Here is a 13,226-nt window from a genome sequence, read left to right on the forward strand (position 1 = left end):
GATCCTCCGTTACTAGAAGATCAATCTTGTTCTAGATACCAATTGTTGGCCCAGACCACGTCGCCGAGTACTTTCCGGCGACAGGCGGCGACCGACGACAGACGACGACAAAGCAACGCTGGCTTGTGATAGACCACCCTCAGTGTAAGGCTAGCCTCAAGCTAGCAATATATCCTTCCGTGGACGTGTAGTACTAATACTAGTACTTCTGGCCGGAACAACACACAATACATGCACGTAGACAACCAGCCAATCGATCTATACTTTGATCGATCAAGCACTCAGCGATGCACGTACTCAGATTGTTTGATGGCCGCAGGGGCGTGTCGCTCCTGTTGCTTCGTGTTTAACTCCAACAGAGTGACCGAGTGATAGTCACTAGTCAATTTTATTCACCATTGAGGGCACAAGTATAGTGTTGGTTGGTTCTCTTAATTTTCTTGCTCAAGTCTACCATATTTAAGCAACTACTCTAGTTGTGAATTAAATGCAAAAGAGCAGGTTTCTTGCTATAGTTGTCACTGGATCAACCTCTGTAAGTTTCAGCGGGGTATTGCTTATTGTAATTTCTCACATATACTAGTATTATCAATAGCCATTATCTTTGGCTAACTAATAAGCTCTAAATGTCTGCTCTCCAGGGAAGCCCCATGGATAACCTGCTCTCTTCAATGGCTTGTTATTACCGCCCTCGAAGATCTCTAGATTTAATCTCAAGTACATGTGTGTACTGTTCATGGATCATATCTTTTCTGCACTATTCGTGTTTGTGTGTTAACATGATTCTGTTACTTTGGTTGTGATTTGTGAACTGAATTTTATTGTCATAGTTTTTTGTATGTCAATGACTGCTCAACTTTGAAGATAAGGTTGAAGTTGTGATCTGAGACTATGTGTTTATTGTTACAGTTTAGCGAATGTTCATGATCGCCCAATTTTGCAGGCAAGGTTTCTGGTTCTGAACTTCCAAACCCTGATTTAAGGTCTATTTCCATACACTGATGTGATTATATTGGGGGTTTGTGCTGGGGATTCGTTAGCTCTACATATTCATGATTCTTGTGCTACCTTCAATATGGTGCGCAATTTTGTGTTTTGATGCTTGCTGCCCAAAAATTCTTTTGATATTTTATTAAAAAAAGTGCTAAACTTGTGACCATTGTTTTTAGCCTCATGGGGTGAGCTCAGATGTTCCTCTCAAGATTTAGATAGGCAACCTAATGCATGAGCTCAGATGTTCCTCTGAAAGCCCAACATTGTGTTGCATGTGTAGTTAACTGATATGCTGATTACTCTAGTAAGTGTTTTGGTTTAGCAACTCTGGTTGATTAGTGGTCTGATCTACAGAAGATTGCACACATCGATTGACGTCCTTCACCATTTAGCAACTTATAAATTAAGCTAGCCTTTTTGGATTGATGGCTGATATGAGTATGTGCTATGAAGAATACTTGTTTCCTTTTCTAAAAAATGAAGAATACTCGTTGATTTATGAACTATCTGAATCATGACTGATATGAATCCAAATTCAGTGTGTTGTTACTTTGTAACTTCGGTTGTCATTGTTTGTTGCAACATGTTTCTGTTATACATAAATGGTTGCGATGGGTCCAAATTATATATTTCAAATTATGGCTTCTATGAATTATGTTATACATTATTGGCCCGACAAGCTTTCCCTAGTTGTAGTACTCAAAAGCGACGGATATTCACTACCAAACCGGAATTTTCAGACTGGAGGGAAGGACTCAATTCTTTACCAGTTGCAAAGATGAACGCTGATGAGTATAATTACTAGTGTCATTAGCTCATAAATGCATGGAGAAGAGAGGTGATGAATGCATGAAGACTGGCAGGTGCACTGCACTGACCAACTGAGAGAGATTCAGAGAAATGAGAGGACCATATACAGTACTCTGTAACTATTCAGAGAAAATAGTGCACTGACCCACCAACTGAGTAATTATTGTCTCTGTATGACCCACTGAATAACTACATTCTTGATTGGGTTTATAAGTCGGGCACGCATTTTTATGTTTGAAATTTAATAGAAAAAATATATCTTTAAATTTGTCGTCAGACGAAGTTTCTAACTATATAATTGTTCTGTCATATTATATATGTTTTATTAGTCAAATCGAAGATCTAAACCCCGACTTATAAACCCAACCGAAAGTATTTACTTATTAGCGTTCCTCTTTGCAACCGGTAATAATTGAGTTCCTCTGTCCAGATTGAGATTAGGACGCAGATGCCAGTGCATCAAAATTGAAAAAATAATTTAGAAATTGCAAAAAATAATAATTGAGAATTCATGATTTTCTTAAATGAACATGATATTGTGTTATAATCATGTGAAAAGATTCGCGAAGGAATGACTTTCATGGTATTGTTGGCAAAAAAACCAAAATCGACACTATAAAAATTACTATTCACGCATAAATGCATGGAGGAGAGAAGTGATGAACGCATGAAGACTGGCAGGTGCACTGCACTGACCAACTGAGAGAGATTCAGAGAAATGATGGACCATATACAATACTCTATACTTATTCAGAGAAAATAGTGCACTGACCCACCAACCAAATAATTATTGTCTCTATATGACCCACTGAATAATTACATTAGTGGTTGGGTTTATAAATCGAGCACACGTTTTTTTGTCTGAAATTTAATAGAAAAAATTATATCTTTAAGAGAAACTCCAAAGGGCCGACCCATTTCGTCCGCCTGCGTATGTTTAGGTCGGCGCGGACAAAAGTGATGGCCCAACGCGCCGACCCAAACCCAAATCACGTCTGTGTCGCGTCCGCGCCGACACATTTGCAGCCAAAATTTGCGCTCCAAATGCGTCGGCGCGGACGCCGAACGGACGCTTCGCGCGCCTTCCCGCTGTTCGCCGCGTCCCCACATGGCGGCCGTCCAACTACCCGCTGCCCACGCGGTCAGCTTAATTTATGACGACGGGCCCACGCGTCAGCGACGACGCTCGTTCTTTTCTAAGCCGACCGTGCGGCGGGGCCGTCCTCATCCAAACTCGCCATCCCCATCTGCCGTCCTTTGCTCCCTCGTCGCTAGCAAACCCTAGCTGTTGGAAATATGCCCTAGAGGCAATAATAAAAGCATTATTATTATATTTCCTTGTTCATGATAATTGTCTTTATTCATGCTATAATTGTGTTATCCGGAAATCGTAATACATGTGTGAATAACAGACACCAACATGTCCCTAGTAAGCCTCTAGTTGACTAGCTCGTTGATCAACTGATAGTCATGGTTTCCTGACTATGGACATTGGATGTCATTGATAACGAGATCACATCATTAGGAGAATGATGTGATGGACAAGACCCAATCCTAAACATAGCACACGATCGTATAGTTCGTTTGCTAGAGTTTTCCAATGTCAAAGTATCTTTTCCTTAGACCATGAGATCGTGTAACTCCCGGATACCGTAGGAGTGCTTTGGGTATGCCAAACGTCACAACGTAACTGGGTGACTATAAAGGTAGACTACGGGTATCTCCGAAAGTGTCTGTTGGGTTGACATGGATCAAGACTGGGATTTGTCACTCCGTATGACGGAGAGGTATCACTGGGCCCACTCGGTAATGCATCATCATAATGAGCTCAAAGTGACCAAGTGTCTGATCACGGGATCATGCATTACGTTACGAGTAAAGTGACTTGCCGGTAACGAGATTGAACGAGGTGTTGGGATACCGACGATCGAATCTCGGGCAAGTAACATATCGATTGACAAAGGGAATTGCATACGGGGTTGATTGAATCCTCGACATCGTGGTTCATCTGATGAAATCATCGTGGAGCATGTGGGAGCCAACATGGGTATCCAGATCCCGCTGTTGGTTATTGACCGGAGAGTCGTCTCGGTCATGTCTGCTTGTCTCCCGAACCCGTAGGGTCTACACACTTAAGGTTCGGTGACGTTAGGGTTGTGAAGATATGTATATGCAGAAACCCGAATGTTGTTCGGAGTCCCGGATGAGATCCCGGACGTCACGAGGAGTTCTGGAATGGTCCGGAGGTAAAGAATTATATATAGGAAGTGCTGTTTCGGGCATCGAGACGAGTTTCGGGGTTATCGGTATTGTACCGGGACCACCGGAAGGGTCCCGGGGGTCCACCGGGTGGGGCCACCTATCCCGGAGGGCCCCATGGGCTGAAATAGGATGGAACCCAGCCCATAGTGGGCTGGGGCGCCAGCCCCTATAGGCCCATGCGCCTAGGGTTCCACCATGGAAGAGTCCATGTGGTGGAAGGCACCCCTAGGTGCCTTGGGGGGAGGGAATACTCCCCTTGGCCGCCGCCCCCCTAGTAGATCTCATCTACTAGGGCCGGCGCCCCCCCCCATGGCACCCCTATATATAGTGGGGGGGAGAGGAGGGATTTCACACCAGCCCCTGGCGCCTCCCTCTCTCCCCGTTACGTCTCCTTTTCGTTGTATAGGCGAAGCCCTGCTTCTGTGACGCCCTGCATCCACCATCACGCCGTCGTGCTGCTGGATCTTCATCAACCTCTCCTTCCCCCTTGCTGGATCAAGAAGGAGGAGACGTCTCCCGTCCCGTACGTGTGTTGAACGCGGAGGTGTCGTCCGTTCGGCGCTGGTCATCGGTGATTTGAATCACGTCGAGTACGACTACATCATCACCGTTCTTTTGAACGCTTCCGTGCGCCATCTACAAAGGTGTGTAGATGCATCCGATGACTCGTTGCTAGATGAACTCCTAGATGGATCTTGGTGAAACGAGTAGGAAAATTTTTGTTTTCTGCAACGTTCCCCAACAGTGGCATCATGAGCTAGGTCTATGCATAGTTCTTCTTGCACGAGTAGAACACAATTAGTTGTGGGCGTAGATTTGTCAACTTTCTTGCCGTTACTAGTCTTTTCTTGCTTCAGCGGTATTGTGGGATGAAGCGGCCCGGACCAACCTTACACGTACGCTTACGTGAGACCGGTTCCACCGACTAACATGCACTAGTTGCATAAGGTGGCTGGCGGGTGTCTGTCTCTCCCACTTTAGTTGGAGCGGATTCGATGAACAGGGTCCTTATGAAGGGTAAATATAAGTTGACAAATCACGTTGTGGCTTTAACGCAGGTAAGAAGACGTTCTTGCTAGAACCCTAAATCAGCCACGTAAAACTTGCAACAACAATTAGAGGACGTCTAACTTGTTTTTGCAGCAAGTGGTTTGTGATATGATATGGCCAAAGTTGTGATGAATGATGAATGATCTATATGTGATGTAAGAGATGTTCATGCTATTGTAATAGGAATCACGACTTGCATGTCGATGAGTATGACAACCGGCAGGAGCCATAGGAGTTGTCTTTATTCTTTTATATGACCTGCGTGTCATCGAGAGACGCCATGTAGATTACTTTACTTTATTGCTAAACGCGTTAGCCATAGTAGTAGAAGTAATAGTTGGCGAGCAACTTCATGGAGACACGATGATGGAGATCATGATGATGGAGATCATGGTGTCAAGCCGGTGACAAGATGATCATGGAGCCCCAAGATGGAGATCAAAGGAGCTATGTGATGTTGGCCATATCATGTCACGTTTATTATTTGATTGCATGTGATGTTTATCATGTTTTTGCATCTTGTTTACTTAGAACGACGGTAGTAAATAAGATGATCCCTCATAACAATATCAAGAAGTGTTCTCCCCTAACTGTGCACCGTTGCTAAAGTTCGTCGTTTCTAAGCACGCCGTGATGATCGGGTGTGATGGATCCTTACGTTCACATACAACGGGTGTAAGACAGTTTTACACATGCAAAACACTTAGGGTTAACTTGACGAGCCTAGCATGTGTATAGACATGGCCTCGGAACACAGTAGACCGAAAGGTCGAGCATGAGTCGTATAGAAGATACGATCAACATGAAGATGTTCACCGACGTTGGCTAGTCCGTCTCACGTGATGATCGGACACGGCCTAGTTGACTCGGATCATGTAATACTTAGATGACTAGAGGGATGTCTAATCTAAGTGGGAGTTCATTAATAATTTGATTAGATGAACTTAATTATCATGAACTTAGTCTAAAATCTTTGCAATATGTCCTGTAGATCAAATGGCCAACGTAGTCCTCAACTTCAACGCGTTCCTAGAGAAAACCAAGCTGAAAGACGATGGCAGCAACTATACGGACTGGGTCCGGAACCTGAGGATCATCCTCATAGCTGCCAAGAAAGATTATGTCCTACAAGCACCGCTAGGTGAAGCACCCGTCCCACAGAACCAAGACGTTATGAACGCTTGGCAGACACGTGTTGACGACTACTCCCTTGTTCAGTGCGGCATGCTTTACAGCTTAGAGCCGGGGCTCCAAAAACGTTTTGAGAGACATGGAGCATACGAGATGTTCGAAGAGCTGAAAATGGTTTTTCAAGCTCATGCCCGGATCGAGAGATATGAAGTCTCCGATAAGTTCTTCAGCTGTAAGATGGAGGAAAATAGTTCTGTCAGTGAGCACATACTCACTATGTCTGGGTTACATAACCGCTTGTCTCAGCTGGGAGTTAATCTCCCGGATGATGCGGTCATTGACAGAATCCTCCAGTCGCTTCCACCAAGCTACAAGAGCTTTGTGATGAACTTCAACATGCAGGGGATGCAAAAGACCATTCCTGAGTTGTTCTCTATGCTGAAATCAGCGGAGGTAGAAGTCAAGAAGGAACATCAAGTGTTGATGGTCAATAAAACCACTAAGTTCAAGAAAGGCAAGGGTAAAAAGAACTTCAAGAAGGACGGCAAGGAGGTTGCCGCGCCCGGCAAGAAAGCTGCTGGGAAGAAGCCAAAGAATGGACCCAAGCCCGAGACTGAGTGCTTTTATTGCAAAGGGAGGGGTCACTGGAAGCGGAACTGCCCTAAATACTTAGCGGACAAGAAGGCCGGCAACACCAAAGGTATATTTGATATACATGTAATTGATGTGTACCTTACCAGTACTCGTAGTGACTCCTGGGTATTTGATACCGGTGCCGTTGCTCATATTTGTAACTCACAGCAGGAGCTGCGGAATAAACGGAGACTGGCGAAGGACGAGGTGACGATGCGCGTCGGGAATGGTTCCAAGGTTGATGTGATCGCCGTCGGCACGCTGCCTCTACATTTACCTACGGGATTAGTTTTAAACCTCAATAACTGTTATTTAGTGCCAGCTTTGAGCATGAACATTGTATCGGGATCTCGTTTAATTCGATATGGCTACTCATTTAAATCTGAGAATAATGGTTGTTCCATTTATATGAGAGATATGTTTTATGGTCATGCTCCTATGGTGAATGGTTTATTCTTAATGAATCTCGAGCGTATTGCTACACATATTCATAGTGTGAATACCAAAAGGAGTAAAGTTGATAATGATAGTACCACATACTTGTGGCAGTGCCGCCTTGGTCACATAGGTGTCAAACGCATGAAGAAGCTCCATGCAGATGGACTTTTAGAGTCTCTTGATTATGAATCATTTGACACATGCGAACCATGCCTCATGGGTAAGATGACCAAGACTCCGTTCTCAGGAACAATGGAGCGAGCAACCGACTTATTGGAAATCATACATACTGATGTGTGCGGTCCAATGAGTGTTGAGGCTTGCGGTGGCTATCGTTATGTTCTCACGCTCACTGATGATTTAAGTAGATATGGGTATATCTACTTAATGAAACACAAGTCTGAAACCTTTGAAAAGTTCAAGGAATTTCAGAGTGAGGTTGAAAATCAACGTGACAGGAAAATCAAGTTTCTACGATCAGATCATGAAGGAGAATACTTGAGTCACGAGTTTGGCACACACTTAAGAAAATGTGGAATAGTTTCACAACTCACGCCGCCTGAAACACCTCAGCGTAACGGTGTGTCCGAACGTCGTAATCGCACTCTATTGGATATGGTGCGGTCTATGATGTCTCTTACTGATTTACCGCTATCTTTTTGGGGCTATGCTTTAGAGACTGCCGCATTCACTTTAAATAGGGCTCCGTCGAAATCCGTTGAGACGACACCGTTTGAATTATGGTTTGGTAAGAAACCTAAGTTGTCGTTTCTGAAAGTTTGGGGATGCGATGCTTATGTCAAGAAACTTCAACCTGAAAAGCTCGAACCCAAATCGAAAAAATGCGTCTTCATAGGATACCCAAAAGAAACTGTTGGGTACACCTTCTACCTCAGATCCGAAGGCAAGATCTTTGTTGCCAAGAATGGGTCCTTTCTAGAGAAAGAGTTTCTCTCGAAAGAAGTAACTGGGAGGAAAGTAGAGCTTGATGAAGTATTACCTCTTGAATCGGAAAATGGCGCAACTCAAGAAAATGTTCCTGAGGTGCCTGCACCGACTAGAGAGGAAGTTAATGATAATGATCAAGATACTTCTGATCAAGCTCCTACTGAAATTCGAAGGTCCACAAGGACACGTTCCGCACCAGAGTGGTACGGCAACCCTGTCTTGGAAATCATGTTGTTGGACAACGGTGAACCTTCGAACTATGAAGAAGCGATGGCGGGACCGGATTCCGACAAATGGCTAGAAGCCATGAAATCAGAGATAGGATCCATGTATGAAAACGAAGTATGGACTTTGACTGACTTGCCCGTTGAACGGCGAGCCATAGAAAATAAATGGATCTTTAAGAAGAAGACAAACGCGGATGGTAATGTGACCATCTATAAAGCTCGACTTGTCGCTAAGGGTTATCGACAAGTTCAAGGGGTTGACTACGATGAGACTTTCTCACCGGTAGCGAAGCTAAAGTCCGTCCGAATCATGTTAGCAATTGCCGCATTCTACGATTATGAAATATGGCAAATGGACGTCAAAACGGCATTCCTTAATGGTTTCCTTAAGGAAGAATTGTATATGATGCAGCCGGAAGGTTTTGTCGATCCTAAGAATGCTGACAAGGTGTGCAAGCTCCAACGCTCGATTTATGGGCTGGTGCAAGCATCTCGGAGTTGGAACATTCGCTTTGATGAGATGATCAAAGCGTTTGGGTTCACGCAGACTTATGGAGAAGCCTGCGTTTACAAGAAAGTGAGTGGGAGCTCTGTAGCATTTCTCATACTATATGTAGATGACATACTTTTGATGGGAAATGATATAGAACTTTTGGACAGCATCAAGGCCTACTTGAATAAGAGTTTTTCAATGAAGGACCTTGGAGAAGCTGCTTATATATTAGGCGTCAAAATCTATAGAGATAGATCGAGACGCCCCATAGGTCTTTCACAAAGCACATACCTTGATAAGATATTGAAGAAGTTCAATATGGATCAGTCTAAGAAGGGGTTCTTGCCTGTGTTGCAAGGTATGAAATTGAGCTCAGCTCAATGTCCGACCACGGCAGAAGAAATAGAAGAGATGAGTGTCATCCCCTATGCCTCAGCCATAGGTTCTATTATGTATGCCATGCTGTGTACCAGACCTGATGTAAACCTTGCCGTAAGTTTGGTAGGAAGGTACCAAAGTAATCCCGGCAAGGAACACTGGACAGCGGTCAAGAATATCCTGAAGTACCTGAAAAGGACTAAGGAAATGTTTCTCGTTTATGGAGGTGACGAAGAGCTCGTCGTAAAGGGTTACGTCGACGCTAGCTTCGACACAGATCTGGATGACTCTAAGTCACAAACCGGATATGTGTATATTTTGAATGGTGGGGCAGTAAGCTGGTGCAGTTGCAAGCAAAGCGTCGTGGCGGGATCTACATGTGAAGCGGAGTACATGGCAGCCTCGGAGGCAGCACATGAAGCAATATGGGTGAAGGAGTTCATCACCGACCTAGGAGTCATACCCAATGCGTCGGGACCGATCAAGCTCTTCTGTGACAACACTGGAGCTATTGCTCTTGCCAAGGTGCCCAGGTTTCACAAGAAGACAAGGCACATCAAGCGTCGCTTCAACTCCATTCGTGAAAATGTTCAAGATGGAGACATAGAGATTTGTAAAGTACATACGGACCTGAATATAGCAGATCCGTTGACTAAACCTCTCCCTAGAGCAAAACATGATCAACACCAGAATTCCATGGGTGTTCGATTCATCACAATGTAACTAGATTATTGACTCTAGTGCAAGTGGGAGACTGTTGGAAATATGCCCTAGAGGCAATAATAAAAGCATCATTATTATATTTCCTTGTTCATGATAATTGTCTTTATTCATGCTATAATTGTGTTATCCGGAAATCGTAATACATGTGTGAATAACAGACACCAACATGTCCCTAGTAAGCCTCTAGTTGACTAGCTCGTTGATCAACTGATAGTCATGGTTTCCTGACTATGGACATTGGATGTCATTGATAACGAGATCACATCATTAGGAGAATGATGTGATGGACAAGACCCAATCCTAAACATAGCACAAGATCGTATAGTTCGTTTGCTAGAGTTTTCCAATGTCAAAGTATCTTTTCCTTAGACCATGAGATCGTGTAACTCCCGGATACCATAGGAGTGCTTTGGGTATGCCAAACGTCACAACGTAACTGGGTGACTATAAAGGTAGACTACGGGTATCTCCGAAAGTGTCTGTTGGGTTGACATGGATCAAGACTGGGATTTGTCACTCCGTATGACGGAGAGGTATCACTGGGCCCACTCGGTAATGCATCATCATAATGAGCTCAAAGTGACCAAGTGTCTGATCACGGGATCATGCATTACGGTACGAGTAAAGTGACTTGCCGGTAACGAGATTGAACGAGGTGTTGGGATACCGACGATCGAATCTCGGGCAAGTAACATATCGATTGACAAAGGGAATTGCATACGGGGTTGATTGAATCCTCGACATCGTGGTTCATCCGATGAAATCATCATGGAGCATGTGGGAGCCAACATGGGTATCCAGATCCCGCTGTTGGTTATTGACCGGAGAGTCGTCTCGGTCATGTATATGCAGAAACCCGAATGTTGTTTGGAGTCCCGGATGAGATCCTGGACGTCACGAGGAGTTCCGGAATGGTCCGGAGGTAAAGAATTATATATAGGAAGTGCTGTTTCGGGCATCGGGACGAGTTTCGGGGTTATCGGTATTGTACCGGGACCACCGAAAGGGTCCCGGGGGTCCACCGGGTGGGGCCACCTATCCCGGAGGGCCCCATGGGCTGAAATAGGATGGAACCCAGCCCATAGTGGGCTGGGGCGCCAGCCCCTATAGGCCCATGCGCCTAGGGTTCCACCATGGAAGAGTCCATGTGGTGGAAGGCACCCCTAGGTGCCTTGGGGGGGAGGGAATCCTCCCCTTGGCCGCCGCCCCCCTAGTAGATCTCATCTACTAGGGCCGGCGCCCCCCCATGGCACCCCTATATATAGTGGGGGGAGAGGAGGGATTTCACACCAGCCCCTGGCGCCTCCCTCTCTCCCCCCTTTTCGTTGTATAGGCGAAGCCCTGCTTCTGTGACGCCCTGCATCCACCACCACGCCGTCGTGCTGCTGGATCTTCATCAACCTCTCCTTCCCCCTTGCTGGATCAAGAAGGAGGAGAAGTCTCCCGTCCCGTACGTGTGTTGAACGCGGAGGTGCCGTCCGTTCGGCGCTGGTCATCGGTGATTTGGATCACGTCGAGTACGACTACATCATCACCGTTCTTTTGAACGCTTCCGCGCGCCATCTACAAAGGTGTGTAGATGCATCCGATGACTCGTTGCTAGATGAACTCCTAGATGGATCTTGGTGAAACGAGTAGGAAATTTTTTGTTTTCTGCAACGTTCCCCAACACTAGCCACCACAAACCACAACGAGATGGGCCTCTTCTCCGGCGCCAGCGGTAGCAATGCCAAGGGCAAGTCCCCTGCCACCCCTTTCCTCCCGCCTCCACCGGCGCCGGCGCCTCGCCGGCAGAGGCAGCGCGTGAACGTGACAGTGCACCAGGCGGAGTGCACTGGCAGCACCGCCAGCCTCTGCCGTATCCCGACGTGACGCTGCCGCACGACTGGCATCTGGATCCAGAGAGGATCCCAGTGCCGGCGGCGCCGCGGTCGGCTCGTGCTCACGCGGAGGAGGTGCGGCGCTGCTGACGCCGGAGCAGCGCCGCGAGGCCACCTACGCAACTGACTCGCCCAACTGGGCGAGGTGGTTTGCCTTCGAGCACGAGGAGGCAAGGCGACGGGGCGTGCGCGAGGTCGACCGGAGGTTGCCGCCACCGACGCTCGTCGTCCGCGAGGAGGACCAGGTGGCGGACGACGCCTACCAGGCGGCACTTGCGGCCGTCTTCCGGGAGAGCGAGGAGGACGAGCGGCGCAGGGCGGAGGCGGAAGAGGAGGCTCGGTACGAGGCGGCAATGGCGCAGGCCCTTACCCTCTCCGCGGCGGGCGACAGCGTGGTGCCTCCGGTTGCCCCGCCGTCCCCCATCAATTCGGAGGCGGAGCCCGAGCCGTCCCCCATCGAGCGCTACTCCTGGACGGGAGTAGTGCGCGAGTGAGTGCGCGCGCCGCCGGTCTGGATCTGAGCGACGCCGGCGCAGGAGCAGGCGTACCTCGAGCACTGGTGCAGCATCAGGGTGGCCGAGGAGCGCCACGACGGCGAGAACCTCGAGATGCTCAAGCGCGACCTCGAGGAGGAGCAGCGCGAGGCCGAGGAGGAGGCGCGCCAGGCCGCGGCTACACAGGCGGCCGCACAACCCCCCCGCGCCGACACTGCCTGCGCCAGCACTGCCCGACATGACGGCGCTCTGGTACACGGCGTTCGCCTGGACCGGGCTGGCGCCGACACTCATCGACCTCACAAACCCCGAGGACGACGACGAGGACACCTAGGGCAGCGCGCCGCCTCGTAGTTTAGGCTGTTTTTATTTTTTTAAATGCAAATGTGGACGCGTGGACTCTTGCCGGCTTCATGGCCGGCTTTAATGTTTAATTAATGCTGTTTTTCTTTCTTAATATGCATGCGTTCATTTTTTTTCGCCGTAAAAAATGGGCTCAGGCCAGCGTTGGGCGCACGTGCCGACCCAAATGCGGAAGCGAACATCCGTGTCCGTCTGGCCGACCCAAACGGACAAAAAGTGGACCAAATCGCCGTCCGTTTGGATCCGCCCGTTGGAGTTGCTCTAAGTTTATCGTCAAACAAAGTTTCTAACTATATAATTGTTCTGGCATATTATAAATGTTTTATTAATCAAATCAAAGATCTAAATCCTGACTTATAAACCCAGCCGAAAGTATTTACTTATTAGCGTTCCTCTTTTCAAC

The sequence above is a fragment of the Triticum urartu genome, chromosome 1A (genome assembly GCF_056163025.1).
Source record: "Triticum urartu cultivar PI428250 chromosome 1A, HENAU_Tu73, whole genome shotgun sequence".
Lineage (NCBI taxonomy): Eukaryota > Viridiplantae > Streptophyta > Magnoliopsida > Poales > Poaceae > Triticum > Triticum urartu.